The 26,593-nt window shown below is 32.7% G+C and overlaps 1 long non-coding RNA gene across 1 annotated transcript in view; it reads left to right on the forward strand.

Moving 5' to 3' along the window:
• Positions 1–23,447, forward strand: part of LOC148274104 (uncharacterized) — a 35,664-nt gene extending 12,217 nt beyond the window's left edge. Inside the window, exons 2-3 of the long non-coding RNA XR_015824377.1 lie at positions 20,296–20,964; positions 23,262–23,447. This is a non-coding gene — a long non-coding RNA (uncharacterized LOC148274104). The remainder of the gene's footprint in view (positions 1–20,295; positions 20,965–23,261) is intronic.
• Positions 23,448–26,593: the final 3,146 nt, after the last annotated feature.

Here is a 26,593-nt window from a genome sequence, read left to right on the forward strand (position 1 = left end):
TCAGCAACGCAAACATATGCGAAAGCGAGAAGATAGCTAGTAGGTAAACAACCAAAAAACTTGTCAATACACATAAATCCCATTCGTTGTTGCACTTTTATAATAGGTGTATACACATAAAATTTGTACTTCGGGAATTGCAGATACTTAAATTCCCAGTTTTCTTAAAATACTCATTGAAAAAAAAATAGTCTACGTAACTATTTTTTACTCTGTGACTATTCAGATTTAAATAACATTACCGATGCCTTGACTAAAACTGTTTTCTTCAAGCGGATCATAACAGGGTCAAGGGCACAAAAGAAAGCATTTTTGTAAAAAGATTCTAATCGATTTTAATGTATTGAGTATGTCGAAATGTTTGTAGACAGGCTGAATTTCCTCCCTATCGAGTTATTTACATCTTCATTTGTTGCGACAGAGAGGAAAAACATTTTCATAAGGGAATATGGAAGTCCAGGCGTGTACAGGGCTTATGACCTGTCATTGGCTGGTTAAATGACCAATTTACACACAGACTTATATTGACCGTTCTGCTTATGTTTAAACATCCACGTTTCCTAAACTCCTTTCTCTGTTGACTTTGCGAGATAAAAGAGCTAAAACCTTTATCATGTGGGTGAGATTTATCCGGCTGAACCTTTTCACATACTAGGCAACGCCTGAAAACAATTATTCAATTTTTAAACATTTTTTCGTAACAGTTATTGATCAACAATGTTTTGAGTATGTCGAAATGTGTGCAGACAGGCCGAGTTTTCTCTCTAGGGAGTTATTTAGATCTTAATTTGATGCAACAGAGAAGGAAACATTTTGGGAAGGGATGAATCTCACCCAAATAATACAAATTTCAGCTCTTTTACTTCACAAAAGTCAACAGATGGAAGAGTTGAAGAAATGTAAATGTTTAAACAGAGGCAGAATGTTCATAAACACTGTAAGTGCCTAGACTTCTATATTTCCTTCTTCAAATGTTTCCCTTGTATACCCTTCTTCAAACATTGTAAAAAATTTAAACTGTTATATGTTTTAACCGGCATTATTCTATATATTATAAAACGTCGTTTTTTTCTCTTTGCTAACTACTTTTACAATATTTTTAGTAAAAACTAATATTCATATCGAAATGATTTATTATATTTTATCGCAGCATTATGTTTAGTTTCCAATAAGTATCATATGTAAATGATATTAAAATCCACTAATTATTTCAAATAAATTGAATTTCGCCATTACCTGGTGTAATTTAATATAACAGATCTCTTTTTAAATTTACATTTTGTTAAAATAAATATGTTTTTTTTTGCAAATCGGATACAAATAAAATTGCTGTTTGATTTTCAAAAAACTACGCTTATCAAGATAAATTTATTGACAAAGAAAATACAAATAATATCAACTACAAATGTTGGTAAGCAGATATCTTGATTGGTACAGAAGCTACAGGGGGGTATATCATAATTATTGATAATGTTATGGACCCCTGTTGGGAGCAAGTAATGTTCCTATCTGTGTAAATAAATGCCGCGAGCGAAACCCGAATTATCATTTACAGGTATATAAACCTTATAAGTGGCGTAAATTCCTCTACACACAGACTGACTTCTAGAATTTACCTTAGTAAAAATAAGTTTAGATAGTTTAAAACAGGTAAGATTTAATTTATGACACTGTTTTTTTTTCTTCGAATTTGCAGAAAAACGCATCTCTTATTTCTTTTATAATATATGAATTATTATAAATCAATGTAAAAAAACCGCAATATTAAAATAAAATAAAAACATTTCCATGTTTTAGTCGGCTTTATTTAAATTCTCCTCAAAATAATAAAAACTGCTAATATTAATGAATTTACTCGTAAAAAGTTTGATACTTAAATATAATAATTAATTAATGAAAAAATATATAAACCAAACAAATATTTATAATAATAATACAAATACTTCAGTTTACTTAGGGGCTTACTTATAAACCTTGTACATAGTTATGACTAACCATAGTGGTAAAATAAGGATAGGAAAACGATCCTTATTTTAGTGGTAGAATAGATATGATATTCCCTTCCTTTTTCCACCACTATGCCTAAGCGTAACTTTATTCTGGGTTTATATTCAAGAAACTTAAAGGATAAACAGTTTTAAAATTAATATGTAGATGGATATTTATTTATTCTCCTCGAGGGCAGATTGTGTAAATTGACCTCAGAAAAATCGTTAATTTTCGAGAGATTAGCTGGCTGATAATCAATTTAAACTCATGAATCCTGCATTAATGGTTTTTTTCTGGCAAAATTGTAGCACGTTTAATATTATTTTTGAGCTGTGATCTCAACAGCATGCTTATTCAGAATTGCGTAACATATATAAGTATCCCAGAAAAATATGGTAATTCTTACTTGTGGTCATAGCGTTAAGAATAGTCCAGAAACCGCATACGCGCATCAAACAGAAGGCGACAAAACTACTCTTAAACAAGTAGTTTTATGTTTTGACCTATTAGTTTCTTTGCAGACGTCGCTTATTACGCAACTCCTGACTTGAATTCATCTATGCCGTGTTGTGTCGTTTTAAAGTGTAGAAATACTGCTGGGATCTTTAGGAAACAGGATGGGATCACATTTCATGTACAAGTAGCAAATGCATGTGTAAGTAGCAAATGCATTACTTAAAATTGAGTTATTTTTCCATCTGTCAGTTAGTCAAAGAAAACAAATTGAGATTTTGTTAGTGTTGCCAAGGTAGTCAATTTTTTTACGCTACTTTGCTCTACAAAATTGGACTTTTAAGATTAAACAACGCCGTGGTGGATATTATACACACATTATCTTTAAAACATCAAATATTATTTAACATGACATAAATATATCCGTTTTATGTAAAATATTTTTTTATATTTTTTTTTAAGTTCAAAGTAAATGAATTAAATTACTCTTATTAAATGACCCTTTACTACTCTGTTTTGTCAATCAATGTTTCCGCGTGTACAAAACAATTTAAGAGATATTAACAAAATGCCCCTTTAAAAATCCTACATTTGTGTTATGATTATATTTTTCGCGATCTGGCAACATTACACGGTGACTTCACGCATGCGCGCGGCGAAAGAGGGACAAAGTGGGTTTTTTTTCGGAAATAGTCCAATGTATTTAAATATTATTCTACGCTCTTTCTGGACTATTCTTAATTCTATTCCTGTGGTATTGAAGAAATTGATCCAAGGTGTTTTCACGAAATTCATAAGTTGAAATATCTAATTCTGTTGATCAAGTCATATATATTTCACCATTATTATTTCGCTTTTCGCACCCAGTGGTGCAAAGAGCACTAAATTGGTACTACAATGAAGCGTGTCTTGATTATTTAATACATTATCAGTCTCACGCTTCAGACGCCAGTCCAGGGACAGTGAAATGATGCAGTGTGAAACCATCTTTGAAACAAATATTTTACGTCAACCCTGTCAGGAATCGAACCCATGGTACGTGAATGCGCCAACTACTACACTACGAGGCTGACTTATCCCCACAAGATTTCCTTTTTCAGGATTATAACCTGAGAGAAGCCACCCAGTCTTAAACACTCGTTCGATTTCTCTCACACTGTATTTTTTATCCACCTAAACACAGACAAAACATACCTATTTACACATATATATATATTTATATCAGCCCTTGAAAGAAATACGTGTGTTTGGGACTTTATAATAATTTAGTAATGACAGTACTTAGATAAAATTAATACAGTAATCTACTGTACATAAATATAATTTCATTTTCCTCTATTGTTTACCGTTTTCAAAAAACATTTTTTTTATGTACACACATATGATTTTTTTTTACCTGTGTACTGAATTTTTTTTACAAAATTTCCATAAATATGCATATTTGTTAAAAAAGTTTATTTTATTTTCGAACGACATAAGTTTTATTACAAGGCAATGTATTTTTCGTGAATTTGGATACCAGAAACATATTTTTACCATTGAAAATAAAACATGGCTTTTAGAAGATATCTTGTCCCAGCGGTGAAAATAGGAATGTTCTCGCAAACGAATGAGGGTTGCATGGATGAAATAAATGTATGAATAATTCAAACGGGGGCAGCATAATCAGAGATGGCGAGTGTAAACAGACCATCGACACCTGACGACTTCCGGCCCGCTAGTCATGAATTCAGGCTTCGAATTATGGGAGTGAGCCTTTTGGCTTATCATGCTCACAATGCCCTTACATTCAAACATATTCGAAAATTTGCAATTCTCTAGTCAATTATAGAAACATAAATTAGTGATTCAAAGCGAATTCAATATGCACTCTAATAAACTGATATTGCTGTATAATTTTAATGCAAAGCAAAGTGGAAACCACAGCGAGATCATTTTCAATAATATCCTGGTGAATTCATTCCGGAATGATTAAAGATTCAAAATAAATTCACCATTTACTTTGACCGCAAACGATGAATTTCACAAACTTTTATTACATAACAAAGATCGATTTTCTTTCTTGGTTATTATAAATGTTTATAAAAAGTTTAACGAAGCACTATTATATTTCACAGACAAAATAATTATCTGTTTATTTTATTTGATTGAAATTATGTTTTAATAAATAATATAGTAATTCTAGCATTTTACCTAATGAGAATAAATCCTCATCATAATTCCCTTTCCGCACCTAATAGCGCATAGTGCACTGCATTGGTACACCCATCGGAGCGTATCTTGATCATTTTTGTTCATGAAGGTAAGATGAGAGACTGAGAGATTGAAATAATCTAGTGCCAAAACACCCTTTTTAATAAATATTTCATATTAACCACACCGGGAATCGAATCCGAGACCTCTTGCATGGTAGGCTGATGCGCTGACCATTACACCACGAGACCGACAGGATGATAAGAATAAATAATAGACGTACACATGTTTTTTTTTTTTTTAATATCTATATTTTGTTCGTTTATATTATCATCCAGAATTTTTTTGTAACATTCCTTTTGTACAATAGAAAATGAGGAAGTTCCGTGTTTTTTCAATTCAGACTATATATTTTTTTACGTATTTTAATATCAGCGCTATGGTTTTTTAAAGTTATGTATTTCTGTCAGAGGTTCTTCTCTGTCAGTTCTCCCGATTGGTTTGTTTACGGTAAGCAAACCAGATATCCCTCACAGCTCTCATATCATTCGTTGGTTATGAACCAGTAACGTCGTTCAAAGTAGTGCGCTTTTATGAAAACATATTTTTTTTCCGTACATTTTCAAGAAACTTGGCAGTACAATTAAATGCTCTAATTTTTACCGCACGTAAGAAAACATTTTCATATTTTTAAGTTTTCTTATCGTTCAGTTTCAAACGTTCAGTTTTAAACGGTGTGTTAATTATGTAGGTTTTTGAAATGTGGCTTCACCGGAGAATGCTGAAAATCTCGTATACAGTTTTAGTGACAAACGTGGAAGGGCTGAGACGAGCCAGTGTTGAAATACTTTCCTTTATAAAACAGAGAAAATTCGCATATCTGGGCCATATCATGCGCGTAAGCAAATATGCGTTTCTACAGCTATTCATGATGCGGAAGATCGAGGAAAAACGTGGAGCTGGAAGGCGACAGATGTCCTGGCTGAGAAACATCCGCGACTGGACGGGAGGCGCGGTTTCAGTTGGCACAGGACTAGAATGCCTACTCTAGAGTGATCGCCAATGTCGGGGGGACCTGATATTGTACAGAAAGAAGAAGATGTTAAATACTTAACCCAGGCAATGCTATGTCACAAACCCTGTGAATGCCCAGACTTCAATACTCTCCTTTCAAAGAGATAAAGAATGGATTCTATTCTCTGGAGGGTTGCCAAGATTGATACATATTACAATAGAGATGGAGAATATTTTAAGAATGAAATCTGGAAGTGTGGGGGTTTACAGGGCGTACTTCCCGTCATCACTTCACAAGATGTTTAGTAATAACTTAAACCAGCCGATGACTAGTATTATATACGTATATTCTTCTTCTAGTGCTTTCCTTCCGACGCTGGCGATCACTACAGCGAAATATATGCATCTGTCCCGCGCTAATTTTATATTTTGCAACCAGGATGACTGCTTATTGATGTACCCGCAGTAGTGATTCCTGGGAAAAGATAACTAGAGTGGTGTCCCGTTGCCTTTTTTGGTAGATTTTTCTATCGGGGTTACCTCCCCTTGGCTGGATGGTTTTGGTTTTGATGCGCCAAAAACTCGCCTTTCATCCTCTCGTTATCTGTTGTGATCACTCCGTTAGGAGTGTGATCTCATTGCCCAGGGTCCGCGACGTGGACGCTAACAAGTTTGACTAGTCAGTAGTATTGGGAGTGGAATGCAACTAGGTGTTTGGAGCATTTTATAAAATCACATCTTCCTGCAAGATGTGACTCACTGCGACCCTACTGACAGTTGGAACCCCGTATGTACGTATATAGTGTTTTATTCATATTTAGTTCTAACTAACTCTTAACCAAATCCATATCTACCAACCCTTTCATTTCATTTCCTAAAGCACTCCTTGTAACAAAAATTCTTCATGTGAGTGCCGGTGACAACATTAAAATTGCAATTCTAATCGAATATCAACCAAGTGAAGTGCTTAACAAATCATTCATCAAGCGAGCTGTGCCAGCGTGCTTTTATGTCGCCAGTGCCACATACAAAAGCTGTGCAGCGTCTCACGACCGCCAGCTTCAGCAGCCAGGTCCAGCACACGTCACGTCTCATCATCAGCAGGTGGAGTTGCGCAGCCTCTCTTCCCAGCAATACAGTCCACTATCAAAAGTTTCCCCCTCCTAGAACGATGTTTTTTTTTACACCTCGTTCACTTCTCAACATACTGTATACTTTTTTTACTGTCCTTGTTTGTCTTTGTTCAGGTTCTTTTACATAATATCTGTACCCTAGAGGATACAATTCCAGAGACAATTTTTTGCCATTTTGAAATTTAAAACGCAGAAATTATCGCAATAAGCTATTGTATACATGATACATGAATAAAACAACAAAGTCCACTTTGTTTTAATGTAAAAAAAAAACATCAATAGTCCCAGATACACTGTTTTGGGATGTACTATTACTATTGAGAAAAATCATTACTTTACATTAAAAGTTCTTTATGTGCTAAAATAATCTCATTTGATTCAAAAGTTAGGCTGTTTTGAAAATCACACAATCACAAAATTTAGTTTCCTGAACGTTTCGTTCTATGTGACTTGATTTATTTTTTAATATATGAAGTTTTAGTTCTGAATTTAGGCGTTGTAATTGGCTTAGGTCATAAATATAATCAATAAAAATATAAATAATATATACCACGTGAATGCCTAGACTTCCATTTCCTTCCCAAACTCTGCTAAAAATAAATATTATTACAAATGGATTAGGGTTGAGGTATTTGATGTTAGCTTTTAATCCATTAAACGTACGGTTTTAAATGTTTTGTTAAAACCTCTAACTTGAACCGTGAGGTTCCTGAAGTTAAACAATGCGCATATAAAATGGATTTGCACCCCTTAATTGACCATATCGTAGTCAATGTTGTGTTTTCTCCCTCCGTACAATCCCCTAGTACAGCAACTTGCACTATTAGGGGAGATTGATAAGACTCATCGTCGCATATTTAAGATAGGTAAAGAATTAATATTTCGTCTGTGTCCAGGCGTATGACGAATATATTTCTGTCCATGAAATAGAACCAGAACCCTGGACAAGTGTTTTTGATTTGATGGCTACATGCTCTGATAAAAATCCTAAAAGAGGAAATCTATTGCAATATTTAGCTCTATTGCATATAACGAAAGCGTCAAAAACTTCTGGTTGGTTTTTAGTTTAACAACAAACACGTAACTGACGGTTGCGGTTTACGCTTGCGATTTTCGACCTGAGTTCCTACGCCTATGGCCCGTTGTATTGCTGTATACTGTAGCTAACTTTGTGGTTAATAATCATAATTTGGTTTTTGTCCGTATGGGCGACTTTCTTAGTCAATGGCGAATTTTTATTCCAAAAGTTCACTAATTTGTTTCTCCTAAAAAGTTGGGGTTTTCGAGATACTGCAGTTTACCTCTCGTTTGCAGATATTTGCGTATTTTGCGGACGATAACACTCATCGGACTACAAGACGCATCGTAAAATTTATCTATCAGTTAAAAAAAAATGTTTTGGACGATAAGACGCGTCGGACCATAAAACGCACCCCAATTTTCGGTTGAATTTTCAGAGTAAAAAAGTGCGTCTTATGTTCCAAAAAACACGGTACTTGCAAATTGTCAGAAAATAGACATTCTTTAAAAGGACATTAGTAATATGGAAAATCATTCTTTTTTTATCTATTTAGTTCTTTATTTTTATTTTCCTTTGGCATTTATCTTCGCCGTTCAAGCAACAGTGACTAACCCAAAAAACGAAATTTCTAGAAATCGTAATTTGAAAGTTTGGGGAGGAAGGAAAAATCAAATTTTTGTGTTTCGGAGGTTTTATGTACACAATACAATTTTTAAAAAAAAACTTTTCTTTTTACAAATTAAAACATATCAGGGCCCCAATTACAATGGGAAGTTAAGAAAGTTATTTTCGACTGTCTATAAGGAAAAACCGTATTTGTGTACGAAAATGAGTATATTTGCATGAAAAATTTAACTATCTTCGTCGGTAACCTATAATTTAACATGTTTAGAAGAAAAAAATGTAAGCGTATTCTGCTTTTCATACAGAAAAAATAATTTTAATTTGTAGATCAAATTGAAGATGAATTATTATTAATATTTACAGCATTAACATTGTGGTTAAACATTTAACTAATTGTTATTTAATATTTGTATATAACCACTTACCGACTTTTCTATGTCTAACGGTTTTGAGACGTACCGTTCCGTATGTTGGTTTAATTGGTGTCCTGACGAAGAGACGGGTGCGTCTTGAAACCGGTAGATATAGAAAAGTCGGTAAGTATGTAAATATTTCATGCAAATATTTATGCAAATATTTAATGAAGATAAATGTTAACTTTGTAATCGCGGCTCAGGAAGGTTTTTAATGGGGCAAAATGGCTAAAATTTGGTTAAGTAATTTTTGCTTTTTTAAAACATGGACAATGCAAGCTATAAGAGTTAGTGAAGGGAAGGGAGAAATAATTATTAAACTGTTTTGGTTAAAAATATTTTGTAACGATTTAAAAAAAAAAAAAAATATATACTAATATAAAGTCACGTAGTAAAAAATATACAACAAGGATTTTCACTGCTTTTTTCTAAGTTACCTTGGTGAAGTTTTCCTCTTAAAGAACATAATATTTAATTAAAAACTGCCATTTTTAAAGGAAGGTGACTTTTGACTAAATGGCGACGATATTTTTTATATTTTTTTCATAATATTTTCCCTTTAGGCACCTTAGGTGTATAGGGAACTGCATTGGTCATCTTATCTTCATGCAACAAATGATCAAGGTACGCTGCATTTAGTTTACTTGTGCAATACTCCACGTACCATTGAGTGAGGATAGGGGATGATGGTGGTGTTAAATATAAATATTATCCATTTGAAATTATTTCAATTAAAGGCACTGACACGAGGGGCTCAGTCCATTTTTCAAGTTGAATAATAACCAACTAATCCCAACTTGTCTCGTGGTGGTCCCAGTTGGCAATAATTGAACGCAGTAATGCAGAAAGCAGCCAGCTATAGAAAATTAAAACTGAGATAATACCACTTTTGTGAAAAGAGTGAATAATTAAATCTACACAACAGTCGGAATGTTTTTTACTTTGACAAATGATAAATAATGCAAGCATTGGTTTATTGTAATAAAAAAAATATGTATTTGACCAGTTTTAATCATTTCTAATGTTTGGCTGACCACGTTACCTAGTATGTGAGTTTTGCAGAAAACAGCCACCCCTAGTAAAACTCAATCTCTAACTCTACTGTATGTTGTGTCATTGTGAATTGATTTATATTCATTTTAGGGAACTAAATTGTACAAGATCTCTTGAGTAATTTGTTATATTAATTTGAAACCACACAATTTAAAATACGCATTCCGCGGATAACAGCCAGATTGAATATTTATTGATACCTCATTCAAACTTTAAATGTAAGAGGTGACATTCTATGTTAAAACATATTTTTTTAATTCAGATATTTTAAAATCAATATCTTTATATTTATAATTCTTCTATACGTGTGATGTCACTGAACTTCTCCTAAACGGCTTAAGCGATTTACGTGCAGTTTTCAGCGAAATGTAGGTCTTTGCGCTGCGTTTGTTCGTGGATATGAAAATTTTCAATCGAATTTGTAGAAAAAATGTTAGAAACATAAATCTTTATTCATCGACCTACCAAGGTTGCATTATTCGACGAAAATGCATTTACAAAAAAATGATGTTTTTTTTTGTGTTTTGAATGTTTACAAATAACATTCGCTTTTCATGGATCTCATTCAGGTTCTTTCATTACATTCTTTGTATTTTCTTCCCATTCATTTCTTTTAACTGAATTTTTGGTAATACTAAAATAATATGAACTGATATTAAATACATTTTTGAAAATCGCATTCATGAATAAAGTGCACTCCTGTTAGTGAGATGAGCCAAGTATGAAATTCGCAAAGAGAACTCTATATTTTAAAACGAATTATTTTATGTTTTGGAATTCAACCATAAACAAGTACCTAGGTACCTACTTATTGATGAAAAGTCTTTTTCCAAGGTAAAAGAAGGCAAATCAACATTCGGGCAGGACAACGTCTGTCGGGTCCGCTAGTATTTTATAAAATTAAAATACGTATGTATTAATCCACTTTCAAGAGAACTAGACTTCTGGAGGTTAATGCTGATGGAGGTTAATACCTTTCCATCAGTATCACCGTAAGGTTTTTCTAGTGCTATGGGATTTTTCTGCAAATTGAGAAATGTTGTTTTTGTGATCAACGCTATTTTCAAAAGGTGATTTTGTAAGAAAGCGGCCAGAAAATATTTGGCAGAAAATAGAATTGACTTTATTGCATCTGATAACCGCAATATCTTTTTTTTTAAACTGTGGACTGGCTGTTTTCTGCACTACTACTTTCAATTTGTCAGTAGGCACCGTATAACCTCGCGGAGAGGCAGCTGCGCCGTGTGATCCTCCTATGGCGTATGCCTAATTTATCAACCGACATGGCAATAAATGTTTGTGTGTAAATTTAAAATGCGGCTACCACCCCTTTAGGAGCCCTAGTAAGCTACATAAATAAAATAAAAAAATGTTCTTTTTTTTGCCAGTGATATGCAAATCATTTTTGGGATGGGAATATAGTCTTGGCATTTTAAGGGTTTTAAACCTGTTGTAGGTTAGTTTATCATCATCATCATCGTTCCCTTTCCACACCTTATGGTGTATAAGGCACTACCTTGGTACACTAACCACAGTGTATCTTGATATTTTTTTTGTAACATGAAGGTAAAATGTCCAGTCTTACGCTTCAGGTGCCGTCCGGGGTCTATGAAATATTATAATTTAAAAACATTTTTTAAAATAAATATTTCATATTAAACATTGGGAATTGAACCCGAGACCTCAGCAAGATGGCAAACACGCTGACATTTAATAAGACCAATAGGCGTACAAAATGGTTGGTTTGTCAATTTACACACTATGTAAAATGAAGGTTTCAACTCTTTGACTTAACAAAAATCAACAGATGGAAGAGTTAAGGAAATATGGATGTTAAAAAATAGACAAAATGCTGAATGTAACACGGTGTGTAAAGTTATCACATAAATCAGTCAATGACCTATCATAAGCCTTGTAAATGCCTAGACTTTACTCACTATCACTATATTAATACACCAAATGCAACGTATATCGGTTATTATTACGGATAACTTATATGGCACCATTTTCGTAATATAATACCTCAAAGGCGCTTTACAAAGTGAATATATAAAAATATAAACTTTTTAATTGAAATATAATGTACTTTGTCACCACATGCTAAAAAAATATTCAAATGATTTAGAGAACAAGTGGATTTTAAGTTTCTTCCGAAACATCACTTCACTCTCACAGTTCCGGACCTCTGCTTGGAGAATATTCCATGCCGTAGGGCCTGCGACCGCAAATACGCGTTCGCCGAATTTAGTGCGTTGTTAGCGTAGAGGTATAACAACTTTTTCTTTCGACGTAGATGTAACTGGTCTAAGCGTAAGACGTCTGTCAGCTAGTTCATCTGGAATGCAGAGTTCCCTTAGATATTCTGGAGAAGAGTTGTGAAGTGACTTATACATAAGCGAACAAAGTTTGTATTCCACCCTCCGTGGAAAATGTAGCCCGTGTAATTCCCGAAGTAGTGGAGTGATGTGACTGAACTTAGAGATTCCAAAAATAAGTCTCGCTGCGGCATTCAATACAGACTGTAGGCGAGTCATTTTATTCATTGGTAGACCTGCGTAGATACCATTACAGTTATCAACTCTAGACACTACAAACGCATATATCAATTGACGGGCGGCATCAACTGGAAATTTTTCGCGTATGTATTTAATCTGTCTCAGCTGGTAAAAGCATGAACTTATCGTTTTACTAATTTGAGCGTCAAGAGAAAGGTCAAAATTAAGGATGACTCCCAGTAGTTTGACGGTGGGTAAAGTTACATGAAGGCATTTTCGATCAGCCTTACGCTTCAGGTGCCAGTCGAGGAACATGAAATATTACAGTGTCGAACCACCTTTCTAATCAATATTCCATATCGATTTCCCCAAGCATCAAGCTCGGGGTCTCAAGTGTGGTAGGCGAAGGTGCCAACCAACACACTTCTCCAAATATTGTTATAAAAACTCTGTTTATTGTATCATTCATGTGATATCTTTATTTACATTTTATTTATCATTTTTAAATTTTTTTGGAATCTTACGAAAAACTATTTTTAAATTATTATTTTTAAAAAGTAAATAAAATAGTAAAATAATTCGAAAATTCAATAAATGTGTGTACCTACATCAATAAATGTATCGCTTCTTTTCAATTACATCCCTCTATCTGCACCTAAGGGTGCGAAAGCTGCATTGGTAATCCGATGGCAGAGTATCTCGATCATTAATTTGTTGGAGGTATACATGAAGGCAAGATGCTTAGCAGGTAAGACCCACTATGGCTTGTCGGTATAAATTATACTACGGATTCGATTAATTTTGCTGTCCAAACTATAGGGAATGAGAAAAAAGACACGAATATCCAATAAAAAGAAAAAAAGAAACACCAAAATTATAAAAAAGAATACATAATTGCGAAATATCACATACTACGAAAACCTATAAAAATATGTAAAATGGATTTTAAAAAAAGAGAGTTTTCAAAATCACCATGGGTTTCAAAATTAATACATTTGTGGAGAAATGTTTTTGTATATAACTTTTGAAATCGAATTGTCAAAAAACATGTCTCTACTAAACTCGACATGCTTGGCCTTTACAATTGTGCCAAGATTCGTTACGATGTTTTATTTAAATTTAAACGTTCACAAAGTTCAAAATTTAACCGGATCGTGACAAACATGCTAACCACTAGACTTATAAGAAACATTTAAGTGCTGAATCACAAAAATCGAAATGTGTAAAAATTTAATGTGAAATGTTCTAACAATGGCAGAATAGTAAATGTTGTAGTAACCGGCCATAAGCTATGTATTTCGTCAATCAAAAATAGCGCAAAGTGAATTGGAGGTGGTGAAAAAAATCATATTTCATTTTTTAAAATGTAACGATTTCAAAATACCAAAAGAAAATTCACGAAAATAAATTAAGCCGTTTTAAAAATACTAAATCACGAAGCGCAGAAGTAATTATTAAAAAAACATTTCGTCTCGCGCAAAAATTCAACGTCCCGCCGCACTCCGTACCGCGCTTCGCCATAACTTCAAATCATATAAAAAAATTATTCGTAATACCTACCTACTCGTATTGTGATCTCCCAAGGAAGAAGTACGTACACAAATACGCATGAAATCTGCCCGGCCCGTCTCCATTACACCTCATACCGCGCAGTCCCCTGTCCTTGTCCATCCGTATTCCGTACCTTGAAATCGAAGTTTTAAACAGCACGAAGTCGTTAGTCGTTACACTCGTTACCGTTATAAAAGAACTCAAAAAATTAAGGTGTTTCCAAAACGGAGTAGCAAATTAAACTGAAACAGTGTCATAATCAGTTGTAACTTGTAAGACATCACACACCGAATTAAACTGTTCTTTTTTTAACTTCTTCACGAAAGAGTTTAGTTTATGGAAATGCCTGATCGATCGATCGTTTTCAAACAACAAGGATTTAAATATTAATAGACGGTAGAGAAGATTTTTATACATTAACAATTATACAAATAAAATTTTAAAAAATTTACCGGATGACATAAAACTAGCATTTTACAAAACCAATAATATAGAAAGTATACTAATAAACACTAAACAAAGAACTGTTAAATTGGGTCGATCAGGCATTTACAAGTTGATGTGCCATGACTGCAAGTCATTTTATATAAGAAAAACATCACGTACTTTTAAAACTAGAGTTAAAGGACATATGAGATGTTTTAAAAACCAATATTTTTTCTGAGTTTGCTGACCATATTCTAACAAATAGTCACTCTTTCAACTTTGAAGACGGCATCGAAATTTTACATACAAACAAAAAAGGATATGCACTTGATTATTTTCAAATATAGGAGATTAGAAAGACTGTAAATAAAAATTTCAACTACTACTAACATCACGCCATTTCACCGTAGAAGTAGGCAGAGAGAATGGACCACCTCACACGTCTATCCTGGCATACATTCCTAGCTTCTTTCACATTCATACATCTTGTCATACATGTCCTTCGGTTCTGTCTGCTTTTGACATGACCAGACTTAAGATTTTGGTTTATCTGATCATGCCACGTCTTTCTTGGTGGTCCTCGTCTCACGTTACCGTTCGTTTTTGCCATACATACTTGTTTTACCATTTTTTCGTCGTCCATTTGTTCTACGTGACCAAACCATCTCAGAGACCCTTTCTTAATCTTATCAATTAAAATCGACTCAGATTTACACTATCACCAGATTTCATCATTCGTAACCCTGTCATACATTGATTTCCCGCACATTCGTCTAAGAAATCGCATTTCAACGGCGTTTACTCGGCTTTCATCCTTCCTCTGCCAGTTCCATATTTCACTTCCATACATAAGTGTTGGGACTAAAAATATTATTAATAATCAAATAAATCTTAGTAATAGTCCTATTTGAAATATGTTTCCTCTCCCTAAATCCGCACACAAACCCCCTCTCTTCTCTACTCTCGTAGCCACGCCCACTCTACCCTCACTGTGAAAAAAATATATATGTTATGTTACTTTGTAATTAACCCCTAAGAAGGTATAGTATTAGTTGGTTGCCGAATTACAAAAATAAAAGTGGTACATAAAACAAAGTGATTTTATTTTATTTTAATATATTTAAAAAAATCATAATTTTATAACTATTTGATTTTGAATTTAATTACTATACTAGATAATTTTTCCATTTTTTTAAATCGCAAGTCCACTTCACTTTATGAAATACAATTAATGTATTTAATTCTACACGTGCACAATACCTTGCTTGAGTTCCCTCTTTTATTACCACAAGCGGATATGCAAAAAATGTTTTATATCCCTGCGGTGTGTACTATGTAAAAATATAATAAAAAGAGTAAACTCGACCCTGACATTCTCTGTACTGAATAAGCCAAAGCGGTGGTAGCTGAATTCATAAAAAAGTGAATGAATATTTATTGAAGTGATTGATAACTTTATTTTGAAAAATTGATTATGTCTTTTCAGTCTTTTGTCTACGAACATTTGGACAAACTCAAATATTGTAATGAAACCAACTGGTCCAAGAAGAAGTCGAAAAATTGAAAATTCTTTTCAGGCGTTGCCTAGTATGTGAAATAATTCAGTCAAATGAATCTCTTCGCAATAACAAAGGTTTTAGCTCTTTAACTTCACTAAAATCAACAAATGGATGAATTGAAGAAATATGGATGTTCAAACATAGGCAAAATGGTAAATGTTACACAGTGTGTTAAGTGGCTACTAAGCAGCCAACGACAGCTCATAATCCCTGTAAATGCCTAGACTTTTGTATTCCCTTATTTAAGGTATTCTTCATCCCTGTTGTAATTTGTTGATTATGAGTACTTTACTTGCGCCATCTGAATTTTTGTCATAGAAACTTATCCACGTATTTGCTTTGTAAATTATGGCACTCAACCGATGTATAGATTATAATGATTTTTTGTAGTTGTTAGGTCCACCCAAAAACCATAAAAGCGCTTAGTTTTATTTTCCGTCTATAGATGTACGGTATGCAAGTACAACTATTTTTAAAAAAGCAAGACTTCCGACAAAAAAATATTTCTGGTACGTTTTCTCAAAAAAAAAAACACAATCGGAAAAGTTTTGGTGTTGGGAAAACGGGAATGCGAGATCTCGATTTTAGTCAAGCATACTCGGTTCGACGTGCAGTTGTCTTTTTCGTATAGTATTTGGAAAGACATCTGCGAGAGAGTGACAGAAAAAAAAAGAAATATCTGTTTATCAAACCACTTGCCTCCGCATATATGCAGTCAATACTTTTTTAGTCAACGCCTGAAAATATTTTTGGATTTTTTAAACATTTTTTAGAACCAGTTGGTTTAAGAGGACAGTTGATCGACAGTATTTTGAGTTTGTCCGATTTTTTTACGCGCGGATTGATTTTCAATTTTTATACTTTTCTTAGACCAGTTTTTTTTTCATGACTAGTATGTAGGTGGAATATTGTAAAACAATAAGATGAATCTCGTCTGCATCAACAAAAGTTTCAGCTGTTTAATTTTAAAAAAAAACAACAGTTGGAAGAATTTAATAAATATGTACTTTTCAACATTAGCAGAATAGTAACTGTTACAGCTACAGCTTGCCCGTTACATACCGCATACCACATCTGAGTACATAAGTCTCCTTCTTGGGGGTGGTGCCCACATACACGAGAAAAATGCCCATTGCCGAACGAAAATAGCTGCCTGTAGGAGCTCTTTGTAATATGGTAGCTTCAGCATCATTGTGCTGAAAGAAGGTACATAACTCAGAAGTTTATATTATGCACTTCATTGCATCGAGAAAAAGAGGGAAGTGAATTCTTCACTGACTAAGATTAAATTAATGGACATGATCAATTCGCCGAAATGATTGCAAAACTTTTAAAAAGCGTTAAAATTCTTTTTGGAAGCCACCAGATCTGTATATCTGTCAGGACCTACTTCTGGGCCACGGATAGTAGCGAGAATCTCCATTCGGTAATCATAGAGAGGGAAAAAGAGACAATACCACAAGATGTGTTCAGAAGATTGATTATAATATCCGCAGCACCCCGAAGGAGAATCAACAATACTAAAAACAAATCATTCTTTATTAAATTTTTCATGACTTGATAACAACTACGTTGTATAGTGATAAAAGATAACCCAAAAAGATTTTAAGCGCTGACGGATTGAAGAAAAAAAAAGGAAGTTCACTCCTCTCTGAAGGAATAGTAAATGTCACACAGCGTCTAAAATCGAAACTTAAATCAGCAAATGCAATAGGTCGTAAGCTCTGTAAAGATTTCTAAGTTCCCTTCTCTAAAATGTTCTCAATCTGGGATGTAAGATGTTAATTTTATTTCCTTCGGGGGTGAAAAAAAGCTGGAAGTCACATTTTTGTGAAATTGAGTTATGAATGTCATTTTGTTTATATATTCAGATTCTATTAACGCTAAAAACATTGGAGTCTTCCAGTATACCACTACTGAAATAGCTTGTTCTAAAACACTAGTAGTGCAGTAATAATATTCATGCCTTCAACAAAATTCAACGGTTTGCTGGTATTAAAGCAGATGATACTGAATAAATTCCACAATTTTTATAACAAATTACCTCTGACGCAGCGAGGGATTTTGCACAAGATTAATACTCGTATGCGGAGACAAAACTTAAGGTGAGGAAAGTACATTCTAATTTCAAATGCAGAGAATAACCCGAAGGTGAAGACAATAGAAGGAACTCTCCTCACATTAAGGTTTGTCTCTGCATACGGGTAAAAGTCTTATTGTCACAATCAACCGCACTTAACCATTATGTCATTTCTCTTGCAGTTCATTTCATTATTTTACTTTTTTACATACTGTTTACTTTACTTTATTGCTATTAATATCATGTCATTCAATTTATATTTACCTGTTATTTTCATAAATAATTTATATTTCAATAATTGGCACGTAACTTAATGTTTTTGCATGAAGAAAGTTTTATGAAAACATTTTTTTTCATTCAATATTCTACATTACCTATTATACTTTAGCCCGAGGAGAAATCAGGGCGCGGGCCGGGCGGTTGGAATTAAAAACATTGATGTCCCATAGTTATTTGATAGCCCATATTTTAAATGTTTTTAAAAAAAATGTATTTTTATCAAAAGCCTAAAATCCAAAAACAGCAATATTCAATTCTGTTTTTACTTCGATAGACACACTTGAAACGGTTTTATAACTTCAAAACGCTCTCCTAAACAATTGACCCAATATGACTTCCAGCATTTCAGCTTTAAGGTACAGAATTATGGTTTTGGTCAAACAATATAATGAAATAAATCATTCTTATACTTGCATACTTTTACAGTTTCAGAAATAAGTTTTAATTACTGTTAGTTTGATAATACCCGGACATTTTGAATTTATAATTTTCAATTTGTCACGAAACCGTGTTAATAGGATAGGTGTTTTATGTAAAATATAAAAATAACCCACCCTGACCCCGCATTCGTACCCATGCCATGAGTAAAGCAAGGAGAGAAATGGTTTGCTTTATCGACTGAGAAATATGATTGGACTATAACTCTTCCGTCTTGTACAATAGCTTGGCATAGGTGGCAAATTAAAAATATTATGTTGCATGTTTTATATTGTGGACCATTTTTTTAATGGCGTGACATAATTTATGGCTGCTAAAATTAATTACTCACCACTTCAACGATTTTCGGCACGAAAAGAGATTTTTTTTTTACGGAACTTGGATATTATTGAATTAAATTCGTTTTGGTAGAAGATAAATTTAATTATTATTCTGATAAACCATTTCAAGCAAGAAACATGACATTAAAAGTAAAATTATTATTATAAATTTGAAACTAAATTGCATGTTTTTTTTCTAAGAAAAATATGTGTTAAAATATTGTATTTATTACAACCGAATATACAGTCTATTTGAATAGTTAATACTGTTTGTTTATTTGTTCTTAGAAAAAAGTTTTCACATCAATAGTTTAAATGAGCGTACTTACGCAAACAAAACGTTCACTGCTTTCGAATGCTTAATGGCCAATATAAATATGTTAGTACGTGTCGGTGAACCAAGTTAACATTTAAATTTCAACGACGTACGTTCAAATGCTTGTAGACACGGCTAGATTTTACTCACATTAGATTTGTTAAGATTTAAATCAGCCAGCACCCGTATCAATAAAAGTTTCAGCTCTTTTTCTTCACAAAAGTCAACAAAAGGAAGAGTTGTGGAAATGTGGATGTTTAAACAAAGGCAAAATGGTAGATGTTAACAGTGTGTAATTGCTTGTATTTCCATATTCTCTTCCCGAAAGTGTTTTCCCTCGTTGCAGCAAATTTCGTTTGTGTTCGTGGTTACACTAGAATTTTTAAATAGGGAAATATCACATACTACGAATACCGATATTAATATATGAAATGAATTTAGAATAACCAATTGTATTATCGAAATCAACATGGATGTTTTAGAGAAGTGTTTCAATAAATGAATTTAATAAAAATACGTTCCTAGAAAAACGCAACATGTTTGGCCTTGGCAGTTGTGGCGACAAGATTCGTGACAATGTTCAAAATAAATTTGGATGGGAGGAACAAATAAACATGAATCGTGACGTATTAGAGGCATGGCTAATGGAATGACCGTTTTTGCGGGAATTCAAAATAACAAATTTAAAAATACTTTTTATGCTACTAATAATAAACGAAATTTTCTTTTAGTGTAAAATATTTCATAGACCTTTATTACTTTAAAAATGTAAAAAAAAATTGTGATATTTCCTCATTGAAAACTTTTTGTCACGCCCACAAAAACATAGGCCATTAAAGATTCGAATGCATTGTACAATACGCGATGTCTTCCAAGTTTATGTGTCACAAGTACAGAAGCCAAAAAACATAAATAATACATGAAGCTTTTTTTTACAGATCTGTTCAAAGTACTGTTATGATTTGCCAGCGTAAACAGTACATCGAATCAATAACAAAAGCAATATTAAAAGCCAAAATGCCCGAGCCAACCATATCTGAGAAAATAGAGAGCTTGCCCCCTCAAGATGGGGCGTGCACTGCTCCGAATTGCGACTGTCCAAAATGCCTTCTCAAAGCCGCCGAAGCTTTACGAGAGTTTCCAGTAAAAGCCAAGTCTTCCACATGCTGTGGTCATCAGAGCAAGGGAGACACTAAAACTAATGCCGGCAGTTCGGCGCCTAACAATGATCCCTGTGTTTGCTCTAAATCTGGATCAAGTCCAGAGACCAATCGAACAGAGTCATGTGGTAATGTGGAGGCTTGCGAGAGCTGTGGATGCCCAGCGAATGAAGCCAAGGCTAATAGAGGACCATTTATGCGTTGGATCCAATGGATACTGAATTTAATCCCAATACGATTTTTTCCTGGGTCGTATTTGACCAGCGCACCTTGCAGTGTCTCAAGGAAAGTGGGCAATATGGGACCAGAAGCTCGCAGGGCTTCAAAAGCATTCGCGAGTTCCTTGTGGAGTGTTACCTTTAAAGTCTTAATCTTAGGCATAATGCTTATATTGTTTGTCCTAGATTTATTGATGGTCATACTTCATTTTATCACGCATCGCTATTGGTGAGTTTTTTTTTACTGAAAACGATATTTTATTTTTTTTTTGTTTTAGAAGAAATATTAGCGTTCTTATAATTTACCCAAATATTAAAATTTTGGTGGCCATTTTCTTCGATTTGTAAATAACTCGCTATTAGAAAATAAAAATCAAGCTGGGGTAGCGTGGGGTGCGAATCTCAGACCTCTTATCCGTGAGTCCGCAACACTAGTCACAGGATCACAATCCGATTTGTTTTAGTAGTTTTTCTGCTCGTATAATGTAGGTATTATAAAAATAAATAAAAAATCCATATGCAGTTATTTTTTGTAGAATATATTTTTTTGGTTACACTAATTAACTTTATTACAATATTCTTAAATGGGTTTTATGAAGAATAATATTTTTTTCGTTTAAAAAAAAAAACCCTTTGTTACTCAAAAGCATTCAACAATTCATTACTTTAGTTTTACTTTACCACGTGTTCATTACTTTTACTTTATCGCGTGTTTATTATTTTTACCATCATTCATACATTTTTTTAAAAAAGGAACATGTTATTTCACAACTCTATCCTAAATGTTTCATTAGTTAATGTATATGAATGTCAGCCTCGTGGTGTAATGGTCAGCGAGTTTGCCTACCATATGAGAGGTTTCGGGTTCGATTCCCGAAGTGGTTGATATAAAATATTTATCTACAAAGGGTGTTTTCACTTTAGAATATATCATAGTCCCTGGATAGGAACTTGAAGCGTAAAAATGATCATTTTACATTATATAACAAAAATGATCAAGATACGCTATTATTATTAGTATACCAATGCAGTGTCTTATGAACCATTAGATTTGGAAGGTAATGATGATGATGAATAATAATAAATATATTTATATCTACATACGTACCTAATAATCTTTACTATTAGCATAACAATGAATTATTTACAATTAATTTATTAAAACATTTAAGTTTGTAAGTGAAAATTCTTGATGGAAGTTCATTGTAATTTATTATATAAATAAAACACGAGTGATACTTTAATCCACAAATTTGGAATATCCAGTGACCGGTTTCATCGCTTTCGCGACATCTTCGAGACTGGTATCTTTATTGAAGATTTAAATGTATTTATACAAAAAAAGAGGTAAGGATAGACAATTCAAAGTTATATGTAAGTAAATTAAATAAAGTTATTTTTATCTTAAGGATCATTATCAAAAAATTTTCTTTGGGTTAACTAATGAGTTGATATAATGCTATTTTAATGAGTTTAAGTATTTGATTTTATTTTTAGCGTCCCATCCTTTGTGAGTGTGGTTTTGTAAATAATTATTTCTGAAAAACAAAGGGTAAAATGTCATTAGTAAAATTATATTACAATGGGTAAAGTAATGAAGAATGCACATGTGTTATCTGTTCATTAAGTAATTCTACGTCGGGTTTATTTTTTAATCTATTAATTTCGAGAATTTCTAATTTGTCAAGTTTATGGCCTTTAGGTGAAATATGAATTATTTTTAATTCGAAGGAATGTTTATTTTCTATTAAATGATTGGCAAAATTTGAATTATCTTTATTATTAGTCCATGATTGTATGTGCTCTTTTATGCGTGTTTTAAAGGCTCTACCCGTTTGGCCTACGTAGCATGTATTTTTACAATCGTTACAATTAAGAAGGTAAGTTCCTGAGTTGGAAAACTTATCTTTTTTGTCTTTAGTATTTACCAACAAATTAGCTAAGGAATTATTATTATAAAGGCTGCAGTGCATTTATTTTTATTTATTATTTGTGCAATTTTATCACTAGTTTTTCCAATATACGAAAGTTTTGCCCACCGCTTTCGGTCTTTATTATTATTGTTTGTTGTCAAACTTTGGGTTAATTTATTGTTTATGAGACGCTTTTGTTTCTTTCTTATTAGGTTATCAACTAATGTATTATTATATCCGTTATTTATTGCGATAGATTTAATTATATTTAACTCATTTTTATAATTATGTTTGTTAAGCGGTACGAATAACAGTCTATGAATTAAGGAATGAAACAAAGACAATTTATGTGAAATATGATGTCGCGAATTATTATGTGTAATGTTATCACTATACGTTGGTTTCCTAAAAATATTGAAATGTATTTTGTTTGATTCTATATTTAACGTTAAGTCTAAGAAGTTGAGTTTTTCCCCTCCTAACTCGAAGATGTCGCGAAAGCGATGAAACCGGTCACTGGATATTCAAAATTTGTGGATTAAAGTATCACTCGTGTTTTATTTATATAATAAATTAATTTATTGTCAATTAATGGAATGATAATTTATTTTAGTGTTGCCAGAAAAGGATGGCGAGCTAATACCATTTCTTCGATACAAAAAAGTGCTCCAAACGTTAATAATTATTGTAATTAGACTAATGTTAAAATGAAATTTAAATTAAAAATTAAGTAACAAAACTGAATAGGTAAAAATAAATACTTTGACACGTTAATTTCGGCTTATTTTTGTGTTCTCTTGGTTATGATACTATAATCATTCAATTAATATAAACATGAGGTGTATATCATCGACGGCAATCCATCACCCCCTAAGTCATCTTAGGTTGGTATTCTGAATCATCTCTACCCCCCTAAAGAGTGGTTCATTTGGGGATTTTTATTTTTTCAATGTGACGACACTTTACTTCATAATAAAATGACAACATTCATGATTTAACATTAAATGATAAATATAACTGTTTAGAAAATGTAAAAAAGACGAAGACGGTTTGGTAAATTTAACCTAATTAAGTGTTTTGGGTAATTCTTAAGATCGCAATAATGTTCGAATGAAAAATCTTCACATATGGTTTCACGTGTCCTTGTATTTATTTGAAGTTTTATCATCAGTGTGGCCATAAATGAAGCAAAGTTTAGGTGCATGCAAAAAGTCAAAATCTCCAAATTTATCACTCTCAAGGGGATAGAAAAGATTCAGAATACCACCCCAGGTGTGCAATTTGGCAGTAAGTAAATTTAAACATCGCTAGTAAAATAATATAATTTTAAAAAACATGCATAATTGGGAAATGTCACATTCTATAAATACCGATAAAAACATGTGAAATGGATTAAGAAAAATTGTGTTTTCATAATCAATATGATTTTCGAAATCAATACATTTGTAGAGAAATGTTTTCATAAATAACTTTTAAAATCAAATTGTTAAAATATGTGTCTCTACAAAACGCGACATGTTTGGACTTGACAATTGCATCAATATTGATTCGGGAAGATGTTCTATTTAAATTTAAATGGTCACAAAGTTCAAAATTTAACCAAATCGTGACGTATTAGGGGCGTAATGATCCATTTCGCGGGAGTTGAAAATTATAAATTAAAAAATATTTTTTATGCTAATAAAAAGTACAAAAAAAATTTTTTTTACTGGTCAGTATTTTATAGACCCTTATTAATTTAAAATTGTAAAAATAATCATAATATTTCCCTACTGTAAAGTAAGATTTGAATGTAAAAAAAAAAAACGGATTGCCATAATTTTGAAGCATTTGCGATTGTTTTTCTACTCTTGGAGAAGAGTAAGAGCTTGGCCATAATAGTGAAGCATTTGCAACGCGGCGCTTTGCTCGTGCGTTCACTATGGGCAATACACTTGTTTGCAACATGTTTGCTTACTGCCGCGCCTGCCCGCACCACAAACGCTTCAGAGGTAGAGAATGCGACACATTTCACCTGTAGTTATCCGGCGGTCACCACGAATGATGTCATCGACTCGCTGAGTGTTGCGTGGAGTCTCTGCAATCAACGGCCTGCCGCTCTACCTTTCGTCAGCCAACGGTGTTTGTCCTTCAGCTTCGTTACAGCGACGAACCCTTCGCCGAACAGTGCTGACATTTCCTGTTGCATCTCCGTACACAACTTTTACTCATTCATGGATGCGAATGGGCGTTTCACTTTCTGCATTCAATAATTAAATCGCAGAACGCTGTTGAATTCAAACATCGATGCCGGCCATTTCGCAAGCGACTATAGTGCTGCTACCCGTTGACGCCGAAAGTTACTACTTGTGTAAGTTGTAGAAGCTATTCCTCAAACGTTCTTCTACAACTTCCACAGTTGTAGAAAAAGGTTTGAGAAATAGAGCCAAATCCAAATTTTTCCCTCATCTAACTAAATTTAAGCAGAAAAAAATAGGACGCATTAGGTTTTGACTGACACTCATATTTTTTAAATTCTATTTTTTTAGAAACACTAATTTCAGAAACAAAATTAAGTCACATAATTATGTTTTCTCTTAAAATGTAATATTTACACTTTTTATTATTGTTCATATATTGTAACATTGTTTTTTTTTTTACAAAGTATCCCTAATAATATAAACAATAATATGCATTTTATTACTTTTATGATTGACTTATAAAGTTTCATTTTTGTAACATGAAAATTCGAATTAATCAAAAAAATATTTTTTGATTTATTAAATTTAATATATTCAGTTTCAATCAGTTATTTATTTGAATATTTACATCGTTATGCTTTTTTACATTGTGAAAATAATTCATTAGTATACTAAATTATATATTTTAAATACACGTACTGTGGCATTTTATTATTATAGATCATTTATAAAGTGCAATTTTTCTAATAAAATCCCTCAAATAAATATTGATTTTAATTTGTCTTATCTATAACTTATATAGCGCATCAGAGATCCTCATTAACCGGCATCCGAAGAGTTGATCAAATATCAAGCATATAACAGTCACCAACAGTTGACTGTAATTATTTTAATTTCAGATTCTTCACTATTCAATGTTAATTGCTTACTAACCAAATTTTTTGCGTAGATATCTAATATATCTGTAAATTTTGTGATGTTTTGGAAGCGTTATTTTGTGTGACAGATTCTTCTTTATTATATTTAGATTGCACCGAACAATAAAAATTGTGAGGCCAAAAGGACGATTTTTTCAGGTGCCCAAGATCCTAATCAACCGAAGCCTGAAGGGCCCGTCAACTGAGGCCCGTAGGGCCGATGAAACGAGATCAAAAGTGCCGATTACATGATGCCCATAGGACCGAATTTTCAATCATGTAGTGCTAGGTTAATAATATTCCTGCTAGTGAAATAATTATTAAAAGTTAGTTATACCCATATTTATGGCTTAATTTCTTAAAATTCAGGCAATGTTTAAATACCTAAATTCGTTGGCATGAATTTTTATTTTATTTATTTATTTAGAATATAAAAAGATGTACATGTTTAATTATTATAAATAGAAACCATAAAATACACATATAAAAAAATAGTAGAGCCTGCCATCCAATTACATGTATTTATTAAATGTAATAAAATAAAGCGATTATTGTTTTAATTACTCGTATGTGAAATAATTCTATGTAATTGAATCATTGATCCAGATAAAGTAAAATAAAAGAAATAGGGACAAAACATAGAAATAGTAGGAAGGAAAAAAAAGGAAATGATAATGATGATACTAAAAAATTCATATGTTATAATATAAATGCGAAAGTGTGTTTGTTTGTGTTTCCTTCGCGTTGCAACGGAGCGACCAATTGATGTGATATTTTACATAGGAATAGCCGAAAAAATGAAAAGTGCAATACGCTACAAAATTTTCATTCCGAAATACAAAAAAAAA

This window comes from Micrasema longulum, unplaced genomic scaffold (genome assembly GCF_059751315.1).
Source record: "Micrasema longulum isolate JH-2025_06_02 unplaced genomic scaffold, ASM5975131v1 h1tg001760l, whole genome shotgun sequence".
NCBI lineage: Eukaryota > Metazoa > Arthropoda > Insecta > Trichoptera > Brachycentridae > Micrasema > Micrasema longulum.